At 49.5% G+C, this 17,994-nt stretch overlaps 1 pseudogene; it reads left to right on the top strand.

The window, feature by feature from the left end:
* Positions 1 to 2,271: 2,271 nt before the first annotated feature.
* On the top strand, positions 2,272 to 17,778 carry LOC120669057 (annotated as a pseudogene).
* Positions 17,779 to 17,994: the final 216 nt, after the last annotated feature.

Genomic DNA, 17,994 nt, shown 5'->3' with positions numbered 1-17,994 from the left:
ATGTGTCCTCATATTCGCCTAGCCCTGAAGCAAATTTGTTTCATCTTACAAGCAAACTTTTGCAAACTCAAAGATCAAATTTGTTTCAAATTACAAGCATACACATACATATATAAACATCAAATCCATTTCAATTTATACGAAGATCTGTACAAATCTAGAGAGAACAAATCCATGCCGATTTATAAATGGATCTTGACAAATTGGAAGAGAAATTGAATGTGGAGAGCAAATTAACTACATTTTGGTAAAAGAGAAAAATCAAATGAAAATGCACTTTCCAATCTCTACTTCTCTAAAGCGAAAAGTGTTTTAGTTCAATCGTCAGAATATCCTGTTCTTCCTCCTGCCCTGCTCGTGTCCGTTCACGACTCCCATCCATGAAGATGGAGCGGTACGGACGGCGTTAGATGTTCGTTTCAGTTCAATCGTCAGTAAAGCCTCGTTCTTCCTCCCGCCCTGCTCGCGTTAGTTCACGACTCCCATCCATGAAGATGGAGCGGTCCGGACGACGTTAGATGCCCGTTTCAGTTCAATCGTCAGTAAAGCCTCGTTCTTCCTCCCGCCCTGCTCGCGTCCGTTCATGACTCCCATCCATGAAGATGGAGCGGTCCGGACGGTGTTAGATGCCCATTTCATTTCAATCGTCAGTATGCCTCATTCTTCCTCCCGCCTTGCTCGCGTCCGTTTAAGACTCCCATGCATGAAGATGGAGCGGTCCGGACTGCGTTGGATGCCCGTAAATAATCAGTCGATTCGGTGGTGTGATTGTACTTGTTCCTGCACCACTTACCACACCACCAGGCCCCTTTTTCACCACACCTTTGGCGTCGGTGTTTGCCATTTCCTCGACAGCCCGACACGTGCCAGGCCCTTCCCCACACGTGACCGCCTCCCTTGCCTCTTTGTTATCTATGGCTGCTGCTTTCGGTGTCCGATCGATCCTGAGATGGTCAGCAGCATGCAGGAGCAGCTTCGTTTGCTTTGTCCCGTGCGTCCAGGTCACCATCGGAGCGGACAAGCCTCCCCAACCGCACCAGCTCGTATCAACGGGACGCCGCGTCACGCCGCATCACTTGGCCAGCACATGACGTAGCCAAGCACGATACGATAGGAGATGGGAACGTACATACCCTATATGCTATCAGAGTGTGACCGGCAAGAAGCTTTTCTCCTGGATGCAGATCATAGCTAGTTTAATTAGACGCCTCTAATGGCACGCGTGTTGTTAGGGCTTAATCCCACCCAAATTCCAACTCGTCATCCACGGGCGATGACCATCGTGCGCACGCTTTACCTCTCGTGCAGGACTCCTTGGAGCCCTCGAGTCCGGGTCGACCTCTTAGTTTATGTGAGATTGCGTGTACGGTTGAATGGGTTTGGTTTGGTTTCATTTTGCATGTCTACTTGGTTAGAATTTGTCTGAAAGAAAAATCTGGCATGAGGCAATTTTCAATACTAATAATACAAATAGTTTTATTTGAGGTAAGCATGCATATCGCTCATCTGTTTCGATTTTGCGGTCACCATTCGTTCATCAATATGTGATTGACATCAGTGGCGGATCCAGAAATAAAATCCACCTATGACAAATCTACCACTACTACTCGGGGTAATATGCTGTAAACAAGTGTATACGCAAAATAATTAGGATAAATAATAGAATAACTGACATACACTAAATGATATGGATGCCAGGATAGAAGGATGTCTACCTGGGGCCTGGGCTGCATCATATGCTCATAGACACAACAGAGGGTACGAGGGGATACTCAGCCAGCCGGCAGGTGTGGCTACCGCCACGACCTCGCCATGCTGTGGATCCGCCCTTGAACGACATGAACAAAAATCCTCAGTTTGGACTTTTATTTTCGAGACGTGAAGAAACTAAACTCATTTCAGTTCGACACATGGCCTTAATCAGTCTTTAATGATAAGCAAAAACTAATCTATATTTGTTTGACATTCACAGAGGCAACTATACATGAACTCTCTCCGCGACCTATATATCAAATGATCAATCACACCAAACCGTGCGCGTGCACACACACCTTATCCCAAGTCAACCATTTGGCGCCAAAGCTAGCTGCAGCCCCCTTTCAAGTTTCAACTGCAGTTAGGCAGCCACCTTACCGCCTTTTCCTTCCTCGTATCTTCTCCAGCTACTACTCCTCCCCATCCTCCTGTTCACCATAAAACCACGTCATTGTAGCAGAGGTTGCTATCAATGATCGCCGCATCCACCCCGTCGCCACCGCCCTTTCGGCCACCATGGCCAAATTCCTCACCCCAATCATCATCTTTCATGTCAGCCTCGTGCCGAACGCTGTCGCGGCAGCAGCAGCCGCAGCTGCCGCCGCACCACCACCAGCAGTGGCCGACGACGACCGGTCCGCGCTCCTCGCGTTCTGGTCGAACATCTCGGCTGACCCCGACGGCGCCCTCGCGGACTGGGGCAGGGTTTTTAATTCCGGTATGAAAAAAAATCGGCCATCACCGATAAAGTCGAAATATCGAGAATATCGGGATTTTTTATTTTTATTTTTATTTTTATTTTTTATTTTTTATGTTTACTTTTTAAATTTATTTTTTAGTGAAACAAATATTAAAAAATCAATTTCGGCCGATAAAAAAATATCGGACCCCGTTGATAAAACCGAAATATCGGGTATACTGCGAAATTTCGAGCGATATTGTGAACCCTGGACTGGGGCCGCTCGCCGGAGTTCTGCTACTGGACGGGCGTCATGTGCGGCGGCCCCGTCAGGCGTCGCGTCACGCAGCTGGTCCTTAGTGGGAAGGGGTTGTCCGTCATGATCTCGCCGGCGCTGGGGCGGCTGTCCTTCGTCACGGTTCTTGACCTGTCGAGCAATGCTTTCTCCGGCGCGATCCCGCCGGAGCTAGGCGCGCTATCGATGCTGACGCAGCTGAGCTTGACCAGCAACCTCCTCGAGGGGGTGATCCCCGCCGGCCTCGGGTTCCTCCAGAGGCGGTACTACCTCGACTTCAGCGGCAACCGGCTCTCCGGCGGCATACCGGAGACGCTCTTCTGCAACTGCTCGGCCTTGCAGTACTTGGACCTTGCCAACAACTCCCTCGCCCGGGACATCCCCTACGCCGGCGAGTGCCACCTCCCCAGCCTCCGGTACCTCCTCCTCTGGTCGAACGACCTGTCCGGCGCGATCCCGCCGGCGCTCGCCAACTCACCCATGCTCGAGTGGATCGACTTCGAATCCAATTACCTCGCCGGCGAGCTGCCGTCGCAGGTGTTCGACAGATTGCCGCGGCTCCAGTACCTCTACCTCTCGTACAACAACCTCTCCAGCCACGACGGCAACACCGACCTCGACCCCTTCTTCCGCTCCCTGAGGAACTGCACTCACCTGCAGGAGCTCGAGCTCGCCGGGAACGACCTCGGCGGGCTGCTGCCGCCGTTCATCGGCGAGCTCCCGCGGGCCCTCCGGCAACTCCATCTCGAGGACAACGCCATCTCGGGCTCCATCCCGCCCAACATCTCTGGCCTCGTCAACCTCACGTATCTCAACCTCTCCAACAACCTGCTCAACGGCTCCATCCCGCCGGACATGTCGCACATGCGGCGGCTCGAGCGGCTGTACCTGTCGAACAACCTCCTCTCCGGCGAGATCCCCAAGTCCATCGGCAAGATACCACACCTCGGCCTCTTCGATTTCTCCGGCAACCGTCTCGCCGGAGCGATCCCGGACACATTCTCCAACCTGACGCAGCTCAGGCGGCTTATGCTGCACCACAACCAGCTCTCCGGCGCCATCCCCCCCCCCCAGCCTCGGAGACTGCCTGAACCTGGAGATCTTGGACCTCTCCTACAATGGCTTGCAAGGCCCCATCCCGGCGTACGTCGCCGCCTTGAGCAGCCTCAAACTCTACCTCAACCTGTCGAACAACCACCTGGAGGGCCCTCTCCCTCTCGAGCTCAGCAAGATGGACATGATCCTGGCGCTTGACCTGTCGGCGAACGAGCTCGCCGGCACGATCCCGTCGCAGCTCGGCACCTGCGTCGCGCTCGAGTACCTCAACCTCTCCGGCAACGCGCTGCGCGGCGCGCTCCCGGTGTCCGTGGCGGCGCTGCCGTTCCTGCAGGCGCTCGACGTGTCGCGCAACGCGCTCTCTGGACCCCTGCCCGAGCCCCTGCAGGTGTCCACGTCGCTCCGCGAGGCTAACTTCTCGTACAACAACTTCTCCGGTGTGGTGCCGCACGCCGGCGTGCTTGGCGATGAGGAATGAGCAGTACTCACTCCTGACTGTGATGAGTGAATTATCAACTGTGCGGTGTGATCGTGTGCTTTGTCTTTGGTTGCAGGTACACGGGCGTCGAGTGTCGACGGTGAGCTGCCGTGGAGGTGCTGTGGCCGATGGACTGTGCGGTGGACAGCGGTGAAGGGCAGTCGGGACCGGAGCTCGAGCCGGACGGCAGCTGTGGCGTCCACTCCTGGATCGGGGGCGCAAGCACCGGTGGATAGCGGGTTTCTTGGTTTGCGCCACAAAACCAAGCTGGCGGACGGCGGTTGAAGGCGCCAAGTTGTGGAGGCACGGGCGTCGGTCTCGGGACTGGCGGAGGAACGGACGTCGACGGCGTCTAGGGCCTCGCTGCGGGCGAGGAGGTGACGGGCGTCGGGCGGCGTCTAGGGCCGTCAGAAGGTCGAGGCGGGAACGGCGTCTAGGGCCACGGCATGGAAACGGGAATCTTCCCGCGCATGGAGTTTTGGCGGTTTTCTCAAAACCGGCCACCTACCCGGGTTTCGCGGACCCTCCAAAACCGCGAACCGGATCTTCATCAACATGGCGGCATCGCGGAGAAGACTTCGTTTCGAAGAAAGAACCTCAACCGTCAGATGAGATCGTGTGCAGGGGGAAGCTGCAGACCGACCGGTCTGACCGGTCTTAGCGGGTATAAATACCCCCACCAGCCCGTGGCTGGTGAGTCTCTTGAGTCCTTTTTGTTTTCTCCTTCCCATTCCTCCTGCTCCAGGTTAGGGCCAAGGTCTCCAACGCAAAGGTGGATTAGGTTATAGCTAATCTCTCTAATCAAGAGGGTGGATGATGGTGTGGTAGGCTCTAGCTTTGTATAGGTGATTTCCTCTGAGATTAATGAATGAAATCATATTGAGTTCATCTTTGTGTGCTGATTTTTCGTCCTCACCTTCCTCTTTTGCGTTTTGGACTTGATTTCTCCTCTTTTGGTGTGTTTCCTGTTTGGAGGAGTCAAGCACTTTGATTCGTGGCTTGCTGGACTCGTTGTGACGATTCTAATTCATCTAGCCTAGTGCCAAACACCCTGGAATCGCGAGTTCTCACGAATTGGAGTTTTTCACGTTCTTGAGAAAACCCCAATCCTCTTTGATCTTCCATTGAATTCTCAAGATCCTTTAATTTTTTGGGAGAGATCTCTTGGGGATATGTTCACGGGACAGTTGTGAAGGTATCCTCCAAGTTTCGTTGGATTTGGACTTTGTTTGCTCGAGATTCAACATTTTAAGCCTTGTTCACGGGCTGTCTGGGAGCGACCGGTCTGACCGGTGTCGATAACCGGTCTGACCGGGGTGCTGCACCGGTCTGACCGGTCCGAGGCTGCGAGTTCTGCAGATTCTCTCGTAATTGCCTCTCTTGCTTCTGCTTAGTTTTCTAGGGCGTTTCGCAAAGAGGTAGCTAGTCCATAGCTATTCTCTCATATCCTAGGTTTGAGGGTTTGTGGTGATTTTCGGGATATAGGCCGACGGATCGATTTCGAAATAAATTTTGATCGGCTCCCATTCACCCCCTCTGGTCGCTAGTTTCAGTCCCTCAGGCGAACCTCTCGGCGTCGGCGTTCCGTGGCAACCCCGGCCTCTGCGGCGACGTTCCCGGCATTGCCATGTGCGAACTGGAGCGTGAGCGCCACCGGCGGACGCTTGTTCCGGCTGTCATTGGCATCGTCCTCGCCGTGTCACTCATGCTCAGCACAGCTGGGTGCCAGTCCATGGTGACCGCGAGGGCGAAGCGGTTGGGACACCAGTCGGCGCGCCTCATCGACGGCGAGGACCAAGCGGAGCGAGAGCACCCGAGGATATCTGTTGACACAGAATCGCGCCAACACACTCGAATGCGCTAGAACGCACGAACGATCGTCAAAACGATCAACACCCGCGAAACCTTGGGCGGACCGGTCTGACCGGTACCGTAGACCGGTCTGACCGGTGCAAGTAGGGACTCGCTGGAAACCTAGAACAGCGAGCTCGGGAGGGACCCCGTCGGAGCTCGTGATCGTAGGGTTGCTCTGAGGTCAGCAGGCCACTCAGAACGTCTTCAAACGCCGCCGGGACGAAGGAAGAAAGCAATCTAGGGTTGGAAAAGGCTAGGGTTTGAGATATAAAAGTAATGCGATTTTTGTATTGATTCGATTGGGAATAATCTCAATCGGCCTTAGCCTTTATATTTATAGGCCGGGGAAGACGTACCCCTTCACGAGTAGGATTACATGAGGACTCTTTACAAAAAATCTAATTCTACTCGGACTGTACAGACCTAACCGGTCTGACCGGTCGGCCCGACCGGTCAGACCGGTCTACCTCAGCAATGCCAAATTTGGCTGTCAACATATGCCTCCCTACTTTTTGGTGAGTTTCACAAACCAAAAAGCAAGAACTATCTTGATGTACATGTTTTACACAGGGCATACAACTCTAAAAAAACAAAACTAAGGGCGATATACAATACCAGCCGTCTTTGTCTTCATGCACTTTGCCATATGCTAGGATAAAATTTCTTCAAGTATCTCCCGTTGATAGCTCTAGATAGACGCTCACCTTGCAACGTCTCCATCATATATGAATTACCGGAGATAACCTTGATAATCTTGTAGGGACCCTCCCAACTTGGCGACCATTTGCCAAACTTGTTGCTTTTCATCCCAAGAGGCAAAATTGTCTTCCAAACTAAATCTCCAACCTGAAAAGACTTAAGTTTTACCTTCTTATTGTAGGCTCTAGCCACCCGAAGCTTGTCCTTCTCAATTTCCTTCAAAGCCTTCAAACGCTTATCGGTTATCTCATCAATATTATCCATCATCATATCATGATAATCAACAGCGGAGAGGTCATTTTGTTTTGCTAATCTATATGCGTCCAGATTTACCTCAACAGGTAAAACGGCCTCTTGACCATACACAAGCTCAAAAGGAGTAACCTTAGTAGCACCATGTCTAGATATACGATGAGCCCATAATGCTTCGGATAACACTTCATGCCATCTCCTAGGATTTTCTTCTATCTTCTTCTTGACAAGTTTGATCAAAATCTTATTACTAGACTCGGCCTGCCCATTGGCTTGAGCATAATATGGAGATGAATTGAGCAATTTAATCTTGTAAGATTCGGCAAAGGCACGCACCTCTTTTGATATAAATGAAGTACCTTGATCCGTTGTTAAAGTTTGTGGAATGCCGAATCTATGAATAATATGCTCAGTAATAAACTCAATTACCTCTTTATGCGTCATATTCTTCAAAGGAACCGCTTCAGTCCATTTAGTGAAATAATCCGTAGCAACCAACACGAAGCGATGCCCCTTTGAAGATGGATGATGAATTTGTCCAATGAAATCCAAACCCCAACCTCGGAACGGCCATGGTTTAATAATAGGATGCATCAACGTAGCAGGCACCAATTGCAAATCACCAAACCGCTGACATTCCTCACATCCTTTATAGTATTTGAAACAATCGGATAGCACTTCATCTTAGGAGCCGATTGATGAGTACCACAAATACCTTCATGAACCTCACCCATAGCAATCCGGGCCTGATCCGAGTCTAAACATTTGAGGAGCAAATCTTCGGCAGTTCGACGATAAAGTTTGTCGTCAATTAAAATATACTTGAAAGCCAAACGCCGAATATTTCTCTCTGCGCCACGACCAGGATCTCTCAAATACGATATAAGAGGGACCCTCCAATCCCGAGCTTCGGCCGAAACAATTGAATCAACTTTTTTGGCCGAATCAGAATTAGCAGCTGCATCACCGGTCAGACCGGTCTCTGGACCGGTCAGACCGGTCTGGGCGGTCAGACCGGTATCGCCGACCGGTCGGACCGGTGTGTCCAGAACCAGAAACTCGGCTTTCGTTTGCATCGGCTTGCGAATGTTAAAATATTTTTTCGTAACATTATAACCAGATGCCTGCTGAGCCAGAGTATTTGTCTTTTCATTTTCTTCCCTCGGTATATGTTTAATAATAAATTCATCGAAGGAGGAAATAATATCAAGGCATTTATGAAGATATGCATTTAGAGAACCGTTATAGCATTGGCATACCTTAGATACTTGCTGCACCACTAGAAGAGAATCTCCAAAGGCTTCAACATGCTTCACGCCCATGGATTGCAAGAATTCCAAGCCAAATAAAAGAGCCTCATATTCAACTTGGTTATTTGTGCACTCTTCTTCCAATCGATTTGAAAATTCAAAAACAGCACCATTCGGAGAAATAAGAACAGCACCAATCCCTTGACCATCATCACAAACCGATCCATCAAAGTACAACTTCCATGGTGTGCAAGTAATATAACCGGCTTCTAAATCATGCTTGTCACCAATCCGATGCTCAACAATAAAATCCGCTACAATTTGGCCTCTCATAGATTTTAAAAGTTCACAAGCCAAATCATACTCAACCAAAGCATAAGCCCACTTACCGATTCTCCCACTCAAAATCGGTTTCTGTAACATATGTTTGATCACATCGGTTTGACATATTACTATGCAGGTACTAGATAATAGATAATGTCTCAATTTGATACAAGCATAATAAAGAGACAAACATAACTTCTCAATGAATGTATACCTCATCTCTGCATCAATAAGTCGTCGGCTCAAATATGTAATAATATACTCCTTCCCTTCGGTCTCTTGAGTCAAAACAGCTCCAATAACCTTGTCTTCAGCAGCCACATAAAGTCTGAAAGGTACTCCTCTCCTAGGTGCTTTGAGTACGGGTGGTGAAGACAAATAAATCTTGATCCTCTCAAATGCTTCTTGCTGTTTTGCCCCCCAAGTAAATTCGGTTTCATCTTTTAACCGAAGAATAGGAGTAAAAGCATCGATCTTCCCGGACAAGTTAGATATAAATCTTCTCAAGAAATTTACCATGCCCAAAAACTTCTGTAAATCTTTCTTGCATGTAGGGGCTTCAACCTTCTTCATGGCTTCAATTCTCTTAGAATTAATCTCTATTCCCTTCTCATGAATAATGAAGCCAAGAAACTTTCCAGCCGATACACCAAAAGCACATTTGAGTGGATTCATCTTTAAACCATACCGGCGCATCCTTTCAAGAGCAATCCTTAAATCGGCTAAATGATGATCTAAACCAGCCGATTTAATGACAATATCATCAATATACACTTCCAAGATAACACCAATTAAATCATGGAAGATTAAATTCATAGCTCTTTGATAAGTAGCACCCGCATTTTTCAAACCAAAAGTCATAACCACCCACTCAAATAAGCCGACAAATCCCGGACATCTAAAGGCCGTTTTAGATATATCTTCTTCGGCCATAAATATTTGATTATAACCGGCATTACCATCAAGAAAACTAATGACACGATGTCCGGAACCCTCATTAATCAACATATCGGCTATAGGCATAGGATATTCATCTTTGGGAGTAGCTTTATTAAGATCTCTAAAATCAATGCACACTCTAATTTTCCCCGAATCCTTTTTCTCAACAGGCACAATATTAGAGATCCAATCAGCATAACGACAAGACCGAATAAATCCAGCATCATGTAAACGATTAATTTCAGTTTTAATTCGGTCATAAATAATGGGATTAAAATGCCTAACCGGTTGTTTATAAGGTCTAAAACCGGCTTTAATTGGCAAACGATGCTCAACAAGATCACGACTCAAACTAGGCATTTCATAATACTCCCAAGCAAAACAATCAACATATTCCTTTAATAAATTAACCAAATCGGCTTTATATTCAACCGATAAATTTTTGTTTACAAAAGTCGGCCTAGGAATAGTTCCATCACCAATATCTACCTTCTCTAAAGGATCAGCCGATGCAAACCCTTGGCCCAACTTATCTAGATCACCAGAATCTTCAATGGCTTCACACATATCGTTCGTGCGCGCCCGATATTGATCTAGCCTCTGCTGCAGCCATTCTGCGTTGGACCGGTCTGACCGGTCGGGGTGTCCGGTCTGACCGGTAGGTCCTGTGCGCTGAACGGGACAGGACCGGTCTGACCGGTCGGCACTGGTGGTCTGATCGGTCGCCTCTGGAATTTCTGTTGTACTCATCTGATTTACATTAAATGATTTAGCCGATTATTCATCGGCTTTAGCACAGCAGAAACAAAACCATTCTTAGTGCAACTGATCAAATCATAATCGGACAGATCCACGCCCGATAAACACTTGACGTTGTCGTGTGCACTAATGGAATCCGAATCGGCTAAAGCAACAAAGGATGAAGTGTCCCCATGGACAATCTCAACCTCATCGCCGATCCACTGAACAAGAAACTGATGCAAGGTAGAAGGAACACACTGATTTGCATGAATCCAATCCCTCCCAAGAATCAAATTGTAATTACCTTGCACTTCCGCGACGAAGAAAGCCGCAGCAAGCGTCTTACTTCCAATGGTGAGCTCCATGGAAGCAACTCCTTTGGCGCTAAGGGGCTCGCTCCCTCCAACACCACTGACGGTCATGTTTGTCTTGATCAGGTCTTCGTCTTGGCCACCGAGCTTCTTGTACAGCGAGTAGGGCATAAGATTTACAATGGCCCCACCATCTATTAGCATGCGAGTTACCGGCTTCCCGTTGATGTGTCCCCTCATGTAAAGAGCCTTGAGGTGATTGTCCTTCTCGCTCGGCTTCTGGAACACAGCTTCACGAGGGCGAACTGAAGATGAGCCAAATCCTCTTCCGGAACCACGAAGTAATCCGAAGATAAGTGCACCACATTGACCTCCATATTGGTGAAGTCTGGAGACGCTTCGTAGTCTACCAATTCCTCGTCTTCAGCTATCGGAGGAACTGCTGAGGCTTCATCAACAGAAGGAACCGAAACGGGCGGCACCGATTCGGCTGTTGCCTCTGCACTGGGCTCGACCGGTCTGACCGGTTGGTCAGAGCGGTCTGACCGGTCCTCCTGACCGGTCTGACCGGTCGGCTGTGGCGGTCCAACCGGTCTGTTTGGCTGGTCAGCTGCCTTAGCTTTCCACACCTTGCTTTGAGGGAACATAGGCCTGTATCTGTTGAATTCCTCATCCCTCATCTTCTCCTTCTCCTGTTCCTTCTTTTCTTTGTTGCGGAGGCGCTGCAATTTCCTTTTTTGAGTATGAGTTAATCCCGAAGGGCACCATCTAGGCTGATGGTACTTATCCGCTGCGCTTTTGCTGCTACCAGCCTCATGATCATTGGCCATGACCGGCTTTTGCGAAGGAACGTCAACCGATGCATCTATATCCATCGGTTTCTTGCCCGTATCTCTTATGGGCACTTCAATTTCACCGATTCGAATAACATCCGCTTTGGACTTTTCTGAATCAACCACGGCCTTATGCTCCCCCCTCTTTTCCTTGACGCGATATTCAAACCTTGGAACAGGAGCTTGACCCGGCTTTTGATGAGACCAGTCTGACCGGTCAGTGTGTACCGGTCTGACCGGTGTAACCTGCTGCCCTGGACCGGATTGGCGTGGTCCCAATCGGTCATGCACTGGCATCCTGGAGCTTTCCCCTCGATAATGTGGAGGATAAGGCATCGGGAAACACTGCATCCATATCCCCCCTTGTTCCCATGCCGGATTTGTTGCATTTGAAGCCGGTGGCATCCATGGCATGGTAGCATACATCTTCTGAGGAGGATATAACGTGACAACATCACCTCTGCGCCTGCTGGATTCCCTTCTTGGGGACGCTGGACGATCTTGACGCGACGGTGAACAAGGTCTCTTTTTAAACGGCCGATCGTTTTGAACGGCCTTTGTATACTTGTTCAACAACTGGTTGAATGTGGGCTTTTGATTAGCAGTTCTTCCCTGCACCTTCATTTCGTTGGTCTTCCAAGTACCCACTTCCGGACGTTTCGGCTTGAAGGTCCGGGGATGGTCACCAGGGCGGTCTGACCGGTTGGAAGAACCGGTCTGACCGGTCGGACCGGTCTGACCGGTCTCAGACACCGGTTTGACCGGTCGTGCCTGATCAGCAGACCGATTTTCTGATGGAGAACTCCCTTGCCCCCCCCGAGTCTGGGATTTCTGACAATGATCTTCAGAGTACTCTTGCCATCATCAGTTTTCTCTTTGATAACTTCTCGGGCAAGGATCTTGTCACTTGTGTTCATCGGTCTTGGATCACCGACGACAACATGCTTTCCCTTAGCTCCTTCGGCTTGTTCCGGCCGAATGAGCACCTTTGGATTGTTCAATTCCAGTGTATGAACAGGGAAAGGAGCTTTGTCAATCTGCATCTCAGAAAGTACCAATCGTCCTTCATTAATGGCCGATTGTACCTGTCGACGAAAAACATTACAATCGTTAGTAGCATGAGATGTAGAGTTATGCCACTTACAATATGTATGTCGTTTAAGCTCGTCGGGAGATGGAATAGCATGCGATAATCGGATGTTACCATTCTTAAGCAATCCATCAAAAATCCGATCACACTTAGAAACATCAAAAGTAAACTTCGGCTCCTCCTGCCGATTCTTTTGAATCGGCTTGAGAGACGGAACCGAACCGGGTTTGGCCTTTGATGGCCAAACAAATTCGGCGGCATATACTTCCTTACTATCATCGTCCGAACCATCCGAATCATGATCAAGAATGTGTGTGTTGGACCGATGAGGCTTGAAAGTATCTTTGGCATTTTTAAGTTTAGATTCTAAACCCATGACTTTGACTTGCAAGAAATTCACGGTATGATATTCAAAGCCCTCAAGTTTCTCTTCCAAATAAGAACGTAAACCATTAAATGCCAAATCCGCCAAATCTTTTTCGGAAATTGTCAAACTAAAACACCGATTTTTAATCTCTTTAAATCTTTTGAAATAATCCGAAGAAGATTCATCACGTCCTTGCCTAATCGATGTTAAATCCAATAATTTCGCTTCAGTTTCTCCACTAAAGAAGTGATTATGAAATTTACGCTCCAATTGAGCCCAATTGCTAATAGAGTTAGGAGCAAGTGAAGAAAATCAAGAGAAAGCTGTTCCAGTCAAAGATAAAGAAAATAAACGCACACGCAAAGCATCATTAAAACCAGCTTCCCCTAACTGCAATACATATTGACTAACGTGTTCCCAAGTTGTATGAGAATAATCACCATTAAATTTAGTAAACTCAGGAATACGCCAACCAGCAGGAAAAGGAGTGAAATCAAACTCAACGGGGTAAGGTTTTTGATATAAACGTGTAGTACCCATATCCACCCCAAGCTTATTCTTAATCGCATTTGCCAGATCCTCTTTGAACTTAAGAAGATCGGCTTGATAGTGCTGGCTGGTATAGAACTCAGAAAACCGCTGTGCATTAGGATGTCCATGCGCCATTATCTGTAATGAAGTTGGGATCGGTCCTTGATTAGGTCTAGATCCCTGTGATATTCCCGCTACAGCAGTAGTGCGGGGTGGTGTATAAAGTGACAATTCATTAGTTCGGCTAGGGGCAGCCGAACCTGGAATTGTCTCGAGAGGCATCGGCGACGGCACTGAGTAACCGGTCGTACCGGTCTGACCGGTCTGTGGGACCGGTCCGACCGGTGCTGTGTGCACGGTCGATGGTGGCGGGGTTTGCCCTGAAAACGAGTTCGGCGGCATACCATAAAGTGGTTCAGATGTGAACTCAGGGGTAGCCGAACTCGGATCTGATGAGTTAGGATCTGACATAGGTTGTTTATCTTTAAGCGCATCAACATCAGTACTCAATTTAACTAACATGTCACCTGTGGCAGCTTGTGCAGCAATAATCTTCTGATCCATTAAAGATGGCATCCTATCAAACATATCAGATGGAGAAAGGCTTACATTGGGGATCTCTTCAATCTTATCCTGCTTAAGCTTGAGAGACGGCAGCACGAACTCCTCCACCCTTTTGACGAGGCCACCACGATCCTTCTTGAAGCCCTTCAAGAATTGTGCCTTGACGTGCTCCTCCACAAGAAGGTAGGCCTTGCGTTCCTCCTCAGTGAGCTCCTCCATGGTAGCCGTGATGATGTTTTCCTTGTTGATTTCTGAAGAGCCCATCTTCTTCAGGGAGTAGATCAAATCGGTTTTAAAACCAGATTAATCTATCCCCAGCGGAGTCGCCAAAAAGTATGTTGACACAGAATCGCGCCAACACACTCGAATGCGCTAGAACGCACGAACGATCGTCAAAACGATCAACACCCGCGAAACCCTGGGCGGACCGGTCTGACCGGTACCGTAGACCGGTCTGACCGGTGCAAGCAGGGACTCGCTGGAAACCTAGAACAGCGAGCTCGGGAGGGACCCCATCGGAGCTCGTGATCGTAGGGTTGCTCTGAGGTCGGCAGGCCACTCAGAACGTCTTCAAACGCCACCGGGACGAAGGAAGAAAGCAATCTAGGGTTGGAAAAGGCTAGGGTTTGAGATATAAAAGTAATGCGATTTTTGTATCGATTCGATTGGGAATAATCTCAATTGGCCTTAGCCTTTATATTTATAGACCGGGGAAGACGTACCCCTTCACGAGTAGGATTACATGAGGACTCTTTACAAAAAATCTAATTCTACTCGGACTGTACAGACCTGACCGGTCGGCCCGACCGGTCAGACCGGTCGATCTCAGCAGATGCCAAATTTGGCTGTCAACAATATCGTACCGAGAGCTCTGCGAGGCAACCGGCGGCTTCGTCCAGGAGGGCCTGATCGGCGCCGGCCGCTTCGGGCGCGTCTACGAGGGGACGCTCCGCGGCGGCGCGCGCGTTGCCGTGAGGGTGCTGGACCCGAAGGGGGGCGGCGAGGTCTCCGGCAGCTTCAAGAGGGAGTGCGGGGTGCTCAAACGGACACGGCACAAGAACCTCGTCCGGGTGATCACCACCTGCAGCACGGCGAGCTTCAACGCGCTCGTGCTCCCCCTGATGCCCAAGGGCAGCCTCGACGGCCTCCTCTACCCGCACGGCGACAATGGCGGCCTCGACTTCGCCCAGATCATGGGCATCGTGAGCGACGTCGCCGAGGGCATGGCCTACCTGCACCACTACGCGCCGGTCAGGGTCGTGCACTGCGACCTCAAGCCGAGCAACGTCCTCCTCGACGAGGGGATGCGCGCCGTGATCTCGGACTTCGGCATCGCCCAGCTCGTCGCCGGCGAAGCCAGCAGCACCAGCGACGAGTCCGCCCCGTGCAACTCCATCACCGGACTGTTGCAAGGCTCAGTTGGGTACATCTAGGGGTGGTAATGGGCCATGGCCCTAGTGGCCTCTTCACAGCCCAATAGGCCCTTAAAATTTTTAGTTCAAAAATACATATGTTTAGAGCCCGGCCCTTTTAAGACCCGATTCTTAAATTTTCTAGTTCAAAATGTTGGGCCCTTTATCACCCCTAGGTACATCGCACCTGGTACGTTCACCCCTTGGACACATGTACGTATCGCAGTCACCGGGAACGTGGTAGGATGCCACGTTCCTCGTTCCGGAAATGCTGATACATTTCTGTTTCAGTTGTGTTAAAACCACTCTTAAACAAGATACCACGTTCTTCGATCCGTTGATCCGGGAACTTTTGTGACTGCAGACGCATGCATACATGACAGTGACACCATGGATCGGAGCATGATAATTATTATTTCACATAATCATGTACTAATAATCCTGTGATTAATTGTTCTAATTCGATTTTTTGGTTCTGATCAGAGTACGGATTGGGAGGGCATCCTTCGACGCAGGGCGACGTGTACAGCTTTGGCGTGATGCTCCCGGAGCTCATCACCGGGAAGCGGCCAACGGACGTGATCTTCCACGAGGGGCTCACGCTGCACGACTGGGTGAGGCGGCACTACCCGCACGACGTGGGCGCCGTCCTCGCGCACGCGCCGTGACGGGCGCGGGCGGCCGAGGTGGCCGTCGTCGAGCTCATCGAGCTCGGGCTCGTGTGCACGCAGCACTCGCCGGCGCTGCGGCCCACCATGGCGGACGTCTGCCACGAGATCACGCTGCGGAAGGAGGATCTCGCCCGCCACGGCGCCGCCGACGAGGACGGCTCGAAAGCGATGGGGTGCTCTAGCCTAAGAGGGGGAGGGGGTGAATTAGTCACAATTAAAATTTTAATCTATGACTCCAACTAGTTTGCACAAAACTTAAACTAAAACAATCTTTCTAGATGTGCAACTACAGTTCACCTTAGTGTGAAACCCTCATCCCAAAAGAGTTTTGCAACCTATAGCTAATTCTAGCAAGATACTACACTAAGAAAGTAAAGGCACACAAATTTGCAATATGAAATGCGGAAGCTTAAAGGGAGAGATGAGAGGAAGCGAACTCTCGACACGAGGATTTATCCCGTGGTTCGGTTTGCCACAAAGATGCATCTACATCCACGTTGTTGAAGCACTCACTAAGAGTATCGCTTCCCGGCAATCAAGTCTCTTCTGTGAACACAATCACGGTCACCTTGATCCCGATCTTCACTAAGGGAGATTGCCCACGAAGGAGGGGTCTCCGTCCCCCGCACAATGTCGTCGACGCCGCTCCACACCAAGCCGGATGGTCGTTGACTTGCCGGCGAGCCACCAAAGCTCCAAGGATGGCCGGCGCTCCAAGATACAAGAATGGTTCACTCTAGAACCACAGCACAAGGATCTAAATCTTACTTGATCACTCACTCAAGAGCTAACATTGTACTAACACTCACAAAGCATGTGCTAAGGACTAAGGATTTGATCTTTATGCTCTTGAATGGCTTGGAGATGTTCTTAGGTGTGTGTGTGGGATGTTCAGCAACTCCAGCAAAAAAACAAATGGCCGGGGGAGCTCATATATATAGACCTCCAAGTCGAAATAGCCGTTTGTAGCCGTTAGCAGCTTTTCTGCGTGGGCATCGGAACTTCCGGTGCTTCTGCATCGGTTCTTCCGGTCACTCACAAGCTAAAACTAGCCGTTGGCTTCTCTGACGCTTCTGCAGCTGAGTTGGCACTCATCAGTTGAACCGATGCTATGGTGTCGGTTCAACCGGTGACTCTTGATTATCTTGTAGCCGTTGCCCTTGCCGACGTCATTGCTCCAACGCCCTGCTTCGACGCACCACCGGTTCAACCGGTGCTGAAGACTTCGCTCCTGTTCGCTTGACATTGTCTCTGGAACATGGTATGTTGAATGCACCGATGCCTCTCTTGAAGCCGTCGGTTCAACCGGTGCTTTACTTTTTTTTCACTTGATCTCCAGAGGTGCCCAGTCCTGCACCAATACTAGGGCGTCGGATCTTCCGACAACCATCGGATGCACCGATGCTATAGTTATCGGTTCTTCCGGTGCTACTGATTTCAGTAGAACTCGTTCAATTCAGCGTTTCTTTGAGTTATTTCTTTGTGTTTTGCTTTGTATGGCCTTTTTACTTCATCCTTAAGATCTAGAAATGTTCACTTAACTAAATCATTAGTCCCATTGATTATGTTGTTATATGATCACTAAAATCACTTGAAATAGTATAAATGGTGCCATGTTCGTTACACGGCTGCAGCCGCCGCTCGTTCTCGACCAAGGACTCGCTGTTCTCCAACTGAATTGACATCGAATTGTTTAGGACGCAAATCTATCAGTGCTAGCCGGGAAACATCGACGCGATGCTAGCTGCCACCGCCGCTGTTTCCGTGGTGTTGGATTGGACGGGTCGTCTCCCTCAACTCCGGCCGCCACCACGCCATTGATGATTTGTTTATTCCAATGTTGGGAGCCGCCTACTACTAAACTGGTGCTGATTCTTTGAGTTGTTAATTCTG

The sequence above is a fragment of the Panicum virgatum genome, chromosome 4N (assembly GCF_016808335.1).
Source record: "Panicum virgatum strain AP13 chromosome 4N, P.virgatum_v5, whole genome shotgun sequence".
Taxonomy (NCBI): Eukaryota; Viridiplantae; Streptophyta; class Magnoliopsida; order Poales; family Poaceae; genus Panicum; species Panicum virgatum.
Note: the sequence above shows the minus strand (reverse complement) of the source record. Positions and strands in the feature narration are given on the sequence as shown.